The sequence below is a fragment of the Heterodontus francisci genome, chromosome 4, assembly GCF_036365525.1.
Source record: "Heterodontus francisci isolate sHetFra1 chromosome 4, sHetFra1.hap1, whole genome shotgun sequence".
NCBI classification, from domain to species: Eukaryota; Metazoa; Chordata; class Chondrichthyes; order Heterodontiformes; family Heterodontidae; genus Heterodontus; species Heterodontus francisci.
Genome location: NC_090374.1, coordinates 157,687,945 through 157,700,096, shown reverse-complemented (window position 1 = coordinate 157,700,096; position 12,152 = coordinate 157,687,945). Strand labels below are relative to the sequence as shown.

General features: G+C 43.5%; 1 protein-coding gene across 1 annotated transcript in view; it reads left to right on the top strand.

The window, feature by feature from the left end:
* LOC137368838 (gonadotropin-releasing hormone receptor-like) overlaps positions 1-12,152 on the top strand; it is a 32,324-nt gene that overhangs the window by 13,669 nt on the left and 6,503 nt on the right. The window lies entirely within an intron of this gene.

Here is a 12,152-nt window from a genome sequence, read left to right as displayed (position 1 = left end):
CAACCTTCTCTTCTCCAGGGAAAACAGTCCTAACTTCTCCAATCTATCTTTATAACTGAAATTCCTCATCCCTGGAACCATTCCCATAAATCTTTTCTGTACTCTCTCCAATGCCCTCACGTCTATCCTAAAGTACGGCATCCAGAATTGGACACAATACTCCAGCTGAGGCCGAACTAGTGTCTGATACAAGTTCAACATAACTTCCTTGCTCTTGTACTCTATGCCATTATTAATAAAGCCCAGGATACTGTATGCTTTATTAACCATTATCTCAACCTGTCCTGCCACCTTCAATGACTTATGTACATATACACCTAGGTCCCTCTGCTCCTGCATCCACTTTAGAATTGTACCCTTTATTCTATATTGTCTCTCCATGTTCTTCCTACCAAAATAAATCACTTCACATTTCTCTGCGTTGAACTTCATCTGCCACCTGTCCGCCGATTCCACCAACTTGTCTATGTCCTTTTGAAGTTCAACACTACTCTCCTCACAGTTCACAATGCTTTCAAGTTTCGTATCATCGGCAAACTTTGAAATTGTACCCTGTACACCAAGGTCTAGGTCATTAATATAGATCAGGAAAAGCAAGGGTCCCAACATTGATCCCTGGGGAACTCCACTACAAACCTTCCTCCAGCTCAAAAAACATCCATTAACCACTGCTCTATGTTTCCTGTCACTCAGCCAATTTCACATCCATGTTGCTACCATACCTTTTATTCCATGAGCTACAAGTTTGCTCACAAACTTGTGTGGCACTGTATCAAATGCCTTTTGAAAGTCCATGTACACCACATCAACAGCATTGCCCTTATCAACCCTCTCTGTTACCTCCTGAAAAAATTCCAGCAAGTTAGTTAAACATGATTTTCCCTTAAGAAATCCATGCTGGCTTTCCTTAATTAACTCACATTTGTCCATGTGACAATTGATTTTGTCCGGAATTATTTTTTCTAGAAGTTTTACCACCACCGAAGTTAAACTGACTGGCCTGTAGTTGCTGAGCTTATCTTTACACCCTTTTTTGAACAAAAGTGTAACGTTTGCAATTCTCAAGTGCTCTGGCACCACCCCCGAGTCTAAGGAAGACTGAAAGATTATGGCCAATGCATCTGTGATTTCTACCGTCACTTCCCGCAGTATCCTTGGATGCATCTCATCCGGCCCTGATGCTTTATCTACTTCAAGTACAGACAGCCTATCAAATACTTCTTCTTTATCAATTTTAAACCCCTCTAGTGTCTGACTTACCTCCTCTTTCAACATTGCCTGGGTTGCACCTTCTTCCTTGGTAAAGACAGATGCAAAGTTTTCATTTAATACCTCAGCTATGCCCTCTGCCTCCATGTGTAAATCCCCTTTCTGGTCCCTAATCGGCCCAACTTCTCCGTTTACCACCTTTTTACTATTTATATGCCTATATATGCCTTTAATACTAGCTGCCAATCTCTCCATGTTCTCTCTTTGCTTCTCTTATTTGCTTTTTCACTTCCCCTCTTGACCTTTATATTCAGCTTGGTTCTCAATAGTATTTTCTACCTGGCATCTGTCATGAGCACAATTTTTCTTCTTTATCAACCTCCACCTCTTTTATCATCCAGGGAGCTCTGGATGTGTTTACCTTACTTTTCCCTTTTGAGGGAACATATCTTGACTGTGCCCGAATGATCTCTTCTTTGAAGGTAGCCTATTGTTCATCTACCAGTTTTCCTGCCAGCTTTTGACTCCAATTTATTCACCCCAGCTCCATTCTTAACCCATTGAAGTTGGCCTTCCCCCAGTTAATTATTCTTACCCTGGATTGCTCTTTGTCCTTTCCATAGTCAGCATAAACCTTATGATACAATGATCACCGTCCCCTAAATGCTTTCCTACTGATACTTGATCCACTTGGCTCACCTCATTCCCAAGAACCAGGTCTAGCAGTGCCTCCTTTCTCGTTGAACTAGCAACATACTGTTGTAGTAAATTTTCCTTAACACACTCTAGGAACTCTTGCCCCTCACTGCCCTTTACACTACTATTATCCCAGTCTATGTTTGGATAATTAAAGTCCCCCATTATAACTACCCTATAGTTTTTGCACCTTTCTGTAATTTCCTTGCAGGTTTGTTTCTCTATGTCCTTCCCACTAGCTGGTGGCCTATAGACAACACCAAGCAATGTAACTGCACCTTTTTTGTTCCTTATCTCTAGCCAAATTGATTCTGTCCTCTACCTCTCTGGGGCATCCTTTTTCTCCAGCACTGCAATGCTGTCCTTAATACTGCCACCCCTCCCCCTTTTTTCCTTTTCCTATCTTTCCTGAACACCTTGTATTCAGGAATATTTAACACCCAGTCCTGCCCTTCTTTGAGCCAGGTCTCCGTTATAGCCACAACATCATATTTCCACATGGCAATCTGCACCTGTACCCCACCAGTCTTATAAACCCACTCCGTGCATTCACATTAATGAATGGTACACACAGCTGCCACTGTGTGTCGCTGGTGGAGGGAGTGAATGTTTAAGGTGGTGGATGGGGTGCCGATCAAGCGACTGCTTTGTCCTGGATGGTGCCGAACTTCTTGAGTGTTTTAGGAGCCACACTCATCCAGACAAGTGGAGAGTGTTCCGTCACACTCCTCACTTGTGCCTTGTAGATGGTGAACAGGTTTGGGGAGTCAGGAGGTGGGTTACTCGCCATCGAGTTCCCAGCTTCTGACCTGTTATTGTAGCCACAGTATTTATGTGTCTGTCCAGTTCAGTTTCTAGTCATTGGTAACCCCCAGAATGTTGATAAAGTACAGAGGCGATTTAAGAGGAAATAAGAGAGAGCATAAGAATGGATTAGTGGCTAACTTAAAAGGAAACCCAAAAGTCTTTTATAAACACATAAATAGTAAAAGGATAGACAAAGGAAGGGTGGATCAATTAGGGATCAAAAAGGAGATCTTGTGGACGCAGAAAATATGGCTGAGGTAGTAAATGAGTACTTTACATCTGACTTCACTAGAGAAAGGAATGCTGCTGATGTAGCCATAAAGGAGGAGGTATTAGAGATTGGATATGATAAAAAATAGATGAAAAAGAGATACTAAAAATGTTGGCAGTCTCCAAAGTAGAAAAGTTACCTGGTCTGGATGGGATGCATCCTAGTTCATTGAGGGAAGTAAGGGTCGAAAATGCGGAGGCCCTGGTCGTAATTTTCCAATCCTTCTTGGATATGGGTGAAACGTCAGAGAACTGGGAGTTTGCAAATGTTACATTCCTGTTTAGAAATGTGGAGAGGGATAAACTCAGCAACTACAGACCAATCAACCTAATGTCAGTGATGGGGAAACTTCTATAGACAACAATCCAGCAAAAAATTAATTGGCATTTGAAAAAGTATGGGCGAATAAATGAAGGCCAGCATGGATTAGTTAAGGGCAAATTGTACTTAAATCATATGATTGAGTTCTTTGTTAAAGTAACTGAAAGGGTTGATGAAGGTAGATGTCTTTCTGGACGTTCCAAAGGTATTTGACAAAGTACCACATGATAGACTTGTAAGCAAAATTAAAGTCCATGGGATTAAAGGGATAGTGGCAGAGTGGATACAAAATTGACTAAGGGACAGAAAGCAGAGAATAGTGATGAACTGTTGTTTTTCAGACTAGGGGGAGCTATATATTAATGATCTGGACTTGGGTATCCAGGGCATAATTTCAAAGCTTGCAGATGATATGAAACTTGGAAATGTAGCAAACCATGAGGAGCGTAGTAACAGAATTCAGAAGGACATAGACAGACTGATGAAATGGGTAGACACGTGGCACAGAAATTTAACACAGAGAAGTGTGAAATTATGTATTTTTGTAAGGAGAATGAGGAGAGGCAATATGAACTAAATGGTACAATGTAAATGGGGGCTCAGGAACAGAGAGACCTGGGGGTGTAGGAAGTTGGCAGGTCAAATTGAGAAGACTGTTAAAAATTGGGATCCTTGACTTTATTAATAGAAGAATTAGAGTATGAAAGCAAGGAAGGTATGCTAATCCTCTGGAAAACATTAGTTAGGCCTCAGCTGGAGTGTTATGTTCAACTCTGAGAAACACACTTTAGGAAGGATGTCAAGGCCTTGGAGAGAGTGCAGAAGAGATTTACTAGAAAGGTAACAGGATGAGGGACTTCAGTTGTGTGGAGAGACAGGAGAAGCTGGAGTTGTTCTCTTTACAGCAGAGAAGGTTAAGAGGAGATTTAATAGAGATGATCAAAATCATGAAATTGAGGAACAGGTTTGTAGGGTTACATGGTAAAAGATAAACCAGGAAATTGAAGGATGAATAAAGGAAGAGAAAGATTTTCAGACACATCCTGGTTTGGCTGCTGGGGGCAATAAGGAGTAACAGGGAGGTGTTGTTCTCAACCAGTGGGGAAAAGAAGCCTGCTGCCTCCATCAAGAAGGCTTTGCTGGAGCTGGCAGAGGAGGTGAGCAGCAGGAGTGTAACCCCAATGTCTTGGATTCAGTGTCGTAAGCAGTTCAATGACCTGACCAGGTCAGGAAAGGTGAGCATATGGCTATATTCTCCCAGATTCTGCACTGCACCCCCCTCTCACTTTGTCTTGTCAGTCCTATGCCATTCACACTACTCCTTACCCTGACATCACCTTCATCACAGCAAATTAGACCGATTCACTCCTCTCACTCGCACTCCCTTGGCATGCTCACCTCCTGTTTCCATCTCTACCAGTGCTAGTGACGCCAATCTTCATCTCATCTCGTATGACCTCTGTCACCTCCAACTACTGTCATTCATATATCCAGGAATGACACTGTTAGCTCGATCCTCAAAGGAATGCCACTCACACATTTTATGCATGTGCCTGATTCTTACCTTCACCATTTACATCCATCAAATGTACACATTCCACAGAGTTACTCATAAGTATTTCGTACTACCCTTGCAGGAGAAGAGAGCACAGAATATCAGGGGAGCAGTGGAGGACCTTATGAAGCAGTTGAGATTTCCTTGGTGGAGAAGGAGGCACTTGAGGTCAGTAGCATATCAAGCTCTCTCAGTGTTTGCAATGGTGAGGCTGGCAGTCTAGCGAAGAGGGTGAGAACATTAATTTTTCACACCCGCATCTACCATAAAACAACTTTACCTTCAGTGGACTGTAGAACATTGACAACTCTGTTGCAGTGTTTGTTTCCTGTACATTTTCAAAGTTCCATCACTTAACATTATCCCTTTTTTCTCTCCTCCATCACAACAAAACTAAGAGCTCCTGATGAGAGAGGACAACGACTCCTCAGAAGAGCTGATACTCGCTGAGGATACACTGTCACATGACACAAGTGTTGCAGGAACTAGTGCAGATACCAGCACCTTGGTTGTAATTTTTAAATTCTCTCTTGGAGTGTAGAATCACAGAATTATAGAATGGTTACAGCACAGAAGGTGGTCATTTGGCCTGTCGTGTCAGTGTCAGCTCTCTGCAAGAGCAAATCACCTCGTCTCACTCCCCTGCTTTTTCCCCATAGCTTGCAAATTTTTTCTCTTCAGATAATTGTCCAATTTGTTTTTGAAAGCCATGACTGAATCTGCGTCCTCCACACTCTCAGGCTGTGCATTCCAGATCCTAACCACTTGCTGCATAGAACAGTTTCTCCTCATGTTGCCGTTGGTTCTTTTCCCAATCACCTTAAATCGGTGTCCCCTGGTTATCGAACCTTCTGCCAATGGGAACAGTTTCTCCCGATCTACTCTGTCCAGACCCCTCATGAATTTTGAACATCTATATAAAATCTCCTCTTAATCTTCTCTTCTCCAAGGAGAACAGCCCCAGCTTCTCCAACCTATCCACGTAACTGAAGTTCCTCATCCCTGGAACCATTCTCGTGAATCCTTTCTGCACACTCTCTAATTCCTTCACATCTTTGTTAAAGTGTGGTGCCCAGAACTGGGCACAATTCTCCAGTTAAGGCTGCACCAGTGTTTATACAGGTTTATCATAAGTTCCTTGTTCATGTACTCTATGCCTGTATATGTAAAGCCCAGGATCATGTATATTTTATTAACCACCTCCTCAACCTGCCCTGCCACCCTCAATGATTTGTGCACATATGCCCCCAGGTCCCTCTTCTCCTGCACCAGCTTTAGAATTGTACCCTTTATATTGCCTCTCCTCATTCTTTCTACAAAAATGAATCACTTCACACTTTTCTGCATTAAATTTCATCTGTCCCTTGTCTGCCCATTCCACCAGTCTGCTCATGTCCTCTTGAAGTTTATCACCACCCTCCTCACAGTTCACAATAGTTTCAGGTTTTGTGACATCAACATTTTGAAGTTGTGCCCTGTACACCCAAGTCTAGGTCATTAATATAAAGAAAAGCAGGGGTCCGAACACTGACCCCTGGAGAACCCCACCGTATGCCTTCCTCCAGTCTGAAAAACAACCGTTCACCAGAACTCTGTTTCCAGTCACTCAGACAATTTTGTACCCTTGCTGCTACTGTCCCTTTTATTCCATGAACTCTAACTTTGATAACAAGCCTGTTATGTGGCACTTTATAAAATGCCTTTTGGAAGTCCGTGTACACTACAATAACCTCATCAACCCTTTCTGTTACCACATCAGAAAACTCCAGCAAGTTAGTTAAATATGATTTGCCTTTAACAAATCCATGCTGGCTTTCCTTATTTAATCCACATTTGACCAATTGACTGCTAATTTTGTCCCAAATTATCGTTTCGAAAAGTTTTCCCACCACTGAGGTTAAACTGACTGGCCTGTAGTTGCTGGGTTTTCTTTACACCCTTTTCTGAACAAGGGTGTAACATTTGCAATTCTCCAGTCCTCCAGCACAACCGGTGTATCTAAGGAGGGTTGAAAGATTATGACCAGTGCCTCTGCAAATTCCACCCTCACTACCCTCAGTATCCTTGGATGCATCTCCTCTGGTCCTGGTGACATCAATTTTAAGTACAGCCAGCCAATCTAATACCTCCTCTTCATTCATTTTAGCCCATCCAGTGTCTCAACTACTGCTTCTTACACGATGACTTGGGCAGCATCTTCTTCCTTGGTAAAAACAGATGCAAAGTACTCGTTTAGTATCTCAGCCATGCCCCACTGCCTCCATTTGTAAATCCACTTTTAGGTCCCTAATTGGCCCCACTCCTCCTTTTGCCACCCTTTTCGTAATTATTTGCCTGTAGAAGACTTTTGGATTCCCTTTTTTATTAGCCATCAGTTTCTTCGCGTACTCTCTCTTTGCTTCCCTTACTTGTTTTTTCACTTCCCCACTGAACCTTCTGTATTCAGCTTGGTTCTCGCTTATATTATCAAATTGACATCTCTCATCAGCACCCTTTTTCTGCTCCATCTTACTCTCTAGCTTCAGGCGGGATAGAGGGGGATGTAAAAGGGGTGGAGGAGTTGCATTACTGGTTAAGGAGAACATCACAGCTGTACTGCGGGAGGACACCTCGGAGGAGTCATGCAGCGAGACAATAGCGAGCTCAGGAATAGGAAGGGTGCAGTCACGATGTTGGGGGTTTACTACAGGCCTCCCAACAGACATTGGGAGGTAGAGGAGCAGATATGTAGACAGATTTTGGAAAGATGTAAAGGTAACAGGGTTGTAGTGGTGGGTGATTTTATTGACTGGGACTCACTTAGTGCTAGGGGCTTGGATGGGGCAGAATTTGTGAGGAGCATCCAGGAGGGCTTCTTGAAACAGTATGTAGATAGTCCAACTAGGGATGGGGCCGTACTGGACCTGGTATTGGGGAATGAGCCCAGCCAGGTGGTCGAAGTTTCAGTAGGGGAGCATTTCGGGAACAGTGACCATAATTCCGTAAGTTTTAAGGTACTTGTGGATAAGGATAAAAGTAGTCCTCGGCTGAAGGTGCTAAATTGTGGGAAGACTAATTATAACAATAATAGGCAGGAACTGAAGAATTTAGATTGGGGGCGGCTGTTTGAGGGTAAATCAACATCTGACTTGTGGGAGTCTTTCAAACATCAGTTGATTAGAATCCAGGACCGGCATGTTCCTGTGAGGAAGAAGGATAAGTCTGGCAATTTTCAGGAACCTTGGATAACGAGGGATATTGTGAGCCTAGTCAAAAAGAAAAAGGAAGCATTCGTAAGGGCTGGAAGGCTGAGAACAGATGAAGTCCTTGAGGAATATAAAGACAGTAGGAAGGAACTTAAGCAAAGAGTCAGGAGGGCTAAAAGGGGCCATGAAAAGGCATTGGCAAACAGGATTAAGGAGAATCCCAAGGCGTTTTATATGTATATAAAGAGCAAGAGGGTAACCAGGGAAAGGGTTGGCCCACTCAAGGACAGAGGAGGGAATCTATGTGTGGAGCCAGAGGAAATGGGCGAGGTACTAAATGAGTATTCAGTATTCACCGAAGAGAAGGACTTGGTGGATGATGAGTCTAGGGAAGGGAGTGTAGATAGTCTGGGTCATGTCATTATCAAAAAGGAGGAGGTGTTGGGCGTCTTGAAAAGCATTAAGGTAGATAAGTCCCCAGGGCCTGATGGGATCTACTCCAGAATACTGAGGGAGGCAAGGGAAGAAATTGCTGGGGCCTTGACAGTCGACAGGTGAGGTCCCAGAGGTCCCAGAGGACTGGAGAATAGCCAATGTTGTTCCTTTGTTTAAGAAGGGTAGCAAGGATAATCCAGGAAATTATAGGCCGGTGAGCCTTACATCAGTGGTAGGGAAGTTATTAGAGAGGATTCTTCGGGACAGGATTTACTCCCATTTGGAAACAAATGAACTTATTCGTGAGAGGCAGCATGGTTTTGTGAAGGGGAGGTCGTGTCTCACTAACTTGATTGAGTTTTTTGAGGAAGTGACGAAGATGATTGATGAAGGAAGGGCAGTGGATGTTGTCTATATGGACTTCAGTAAAGCCTTTGACAAGGTCCCTCATGGCAGACTGGTACAAAAGGTGAAGTCACATGGGATCAGAGGTGAGCTGGCAAGATGGATACAGAACTGGCTCGGTCATAGAAGACAGAGGGTAGCAGTGGAAGGGTGCATTTCTGAATGGAGGGCTGTGACTAGTGGTGTTCCGCAGGGATCAGTGCTGGGACCTTTGCTGTTTGTAATATATATAAATGATTTGGAGGAAAATGTAGCAGGTCTGATTAGTAAGTTTGTGGATGACACAAAGGTTGGTGGAGTTGCGGACAGTGATGAGGATTCTCAGAGGATACAGCAGGATATAGATCGGTTGGAGACTTGGGTGGAGAAATGGCAGATGGAGTTTAATCCGGACAAGTGTGAGGTAATGCATTTTGGAAGATCTAATACAGGTGGGAAGTATACAGTAAATGGCAGAACCCTTAGGAGTATTGATAGGCAGAGAGATCTGGGCGTACAGGTCCATAGGTCACTGAAAGTGGCAACGCAAGTGGATAAGGTATACGGCATGCTTGCCTTCATTGGTCAGGGCATAGAGTATAAAAATTGGCAAGTCATGCTGCAGCTGTACAAAACTTTAGTTAGGCCACACTTAGAATATTGCGTACAATTCTGGTCGCCACACTACCAGAAGGACGTGGAGGCTTTGGAGAGGGTACAGAAGAGGCTTACCAGGATGTTACCTGGTCTGGAGGACATTAGCTATGAGGAGAGGTTGGATAAACTCGGATTGTTTTCACTGGAACGACGGAGGTGGAGGGGCGACATGATAGAGGTTTACAAAGTTATGAGTGGCATGGACAGAGTGGATAGTCAGAAGCTTTTTCCCAGGGTGGAAGAGTCAGTTACTAGGGGACATAGGTTTAAGGTGCGAGGGGCAAAGTTTAGAGGGGACGTGCGAGGCAAGTTCTTTACACAGAGGGTGGTGAGTGCCTGGAACTTGCTGCCGGGGGAGGTGGTGGAAGCAGGTTTAAGAGGCATCTTGACAAATACATGATTAGGATGGGAATAGGGGGATACGGTCCCCGGAAGTGCAGAAGGTTTTAGTTTAGACAGGCATCAAGATCGGCACAGGCTTGGAGGGCTGAATGGCCTGTTCCTGTGCTGTACTGTTCTTTGTTCTTTGGTCTATCCCTTTCATCATCCAGGGAGATCTGGATTCATTTGCCCTACCCTCCCCCTTCTCGCAGCACCTCCCCCCCTACTGCCCCCCACACTGTGGGAATGTACCTTGACTGTAGCTGAACTATCTCCCCTTTAAATTCAGCCCATCGTTCTGTTACAGTTTTGCCTGCCAATTTACTTGTGCCAGATCCATTCTCACCCCATTGAAATTGGCCCTCCCCCAGTTAATAATTTTTACCCTGGATTTCTCCTTGTCCTTTTCCATCGCCAACCTAAACCTTATGATACTATGATCATGTCCCCTAAATGTTCGCCTTCTGACACTTGATTCACTTGACCTGCCTCATTCCCCAGAACTAGATCCGGAAATGCCTCCTTCCTTGTTGGACTGGAAACATACTGATGCAGAAAATTCTCCTGAACACACTCAAGAAACTTTTACCCCCTCTCTGCCCATTACGCCATTACTATCCCAGTCTATATTAGGATAATTAAAGTCCCCCATTTATAGCTATTCTATAATTCTTGCACCTCTCTGTAATTTCCTTGCAAATTTGTTCATCTATATGCTTCCCACTAGTAGGTGGCCTATAGAATATACCCAGTAATGGTACCTCTATAGTTTCTTAGCTCCAACCAAATAGATTCTGTCCTCAACCCTTCTAGGACATCCTTTCTCTCCAGCACTGTAATGTTCTTCTTAAACAATATAGCTACCCCTCCCCCTTTGCTTCCTTTCCTATCTTTCCTGAATATGTTGTATCCAAGAATACTTTAGAAAGTCTAGAGGAGTATAGAAAGTGTAGGGGTGAAGAGAAAAGCAAAGTGAAGATATGAAAAATTATTGGCAGGCAAAGTCAAGGAAAACCCGAAGATGTTTTATCAGTACATTAAGAGCAAGAGGATAACTAAGGAAAGGGTAGGGCCTATCAGAGATGTACAAGGATACTTATACGTGGATGTAGAAGATGTGGGAAGGGTTCTTAATGAGCTTTTTGTCTCTATCTTCACAAAGGAAAGTGTTAATGCAGACATTGTCGTTAAAGAGGATGCATGTGAAATATTAGATACGATAAGCATAATGAAAGAAGACGTACTAGAGGGTCTGGCATCCTTGATAGTGGATAAATCACCAGGGCCGGATGGATTGCATTCCAGGTTGTTAAAGGAAGCTAGGGAGGAAATAATGGATGCACTAAGGATCATCTTCATATCCTCACTAGATATGGGCGAGGTACCAGAGGATTGGAGGTCTGCAAACGTTGTACCATTGTTTAAAAAGGGTACAAGGGATGGGCCTAATAATTATAGGCCAGTCAGTCTGACCTTGGGGGTGGGTAATTTGTTAGAATCAATTCTAAGGGACAGGATAAACTGCCACTTAGAAAGGCACAGATTAATCAGGGATAGTCAGCATGGATTTGTTACGGGAAGGTCATGTCTTACTAACGTAATTGACTTTTTTGAGGAAGTAACAAGGAGGATTGATGAGGGTCGTGCAGTGGATGTGGTCTACATGGATTTTAGTAAGGCATTTGACAAGGTCCCGCATGGCAGACTGGTCAGTAAAATGAAAGCCCATGAGACACAGGGGAATGTGGCAGGTTGGATCCAAAATTGGCTCAGGGACAGGAAACAAAAGGTAATAGTCGACGGATGTTTTTGCAAATGGAAAACTGTTTCCAGTGGCGTTCCACAGGGCTCAGTGTTGTGTCCTTGCTGTTTGTGGTGTATTAATGATTTGGATTTAAATGTGGGAGGCATGATTGGGAAATTTGCTGATGACACAAAAATTGGCCGTGTAGTTGCTAATGAATAGGATAGCTGTAGACTCCAGAAAAATATCAATGGTTTGGTTGAGTGGGCGGAAAATTGGCAAATGGATTTCAATCCAGAGAAGTGTGAGGTAATGCATTTGGGGAGGACAAATAAAGCAAGGGAATACATAATAAATGGGAGGATATTGAGAGGGGTAGAAGAAGTGAGAGACCTTGGAGTGAATGTCCACAGGTTCCTGAAGGTGGCAGGACAGGTAGATAGAGTGGTGAAGAAGGCATATCGAATGCTTTACTTTATTGGCTAAGGTATAGAATTCAAAAGCAGG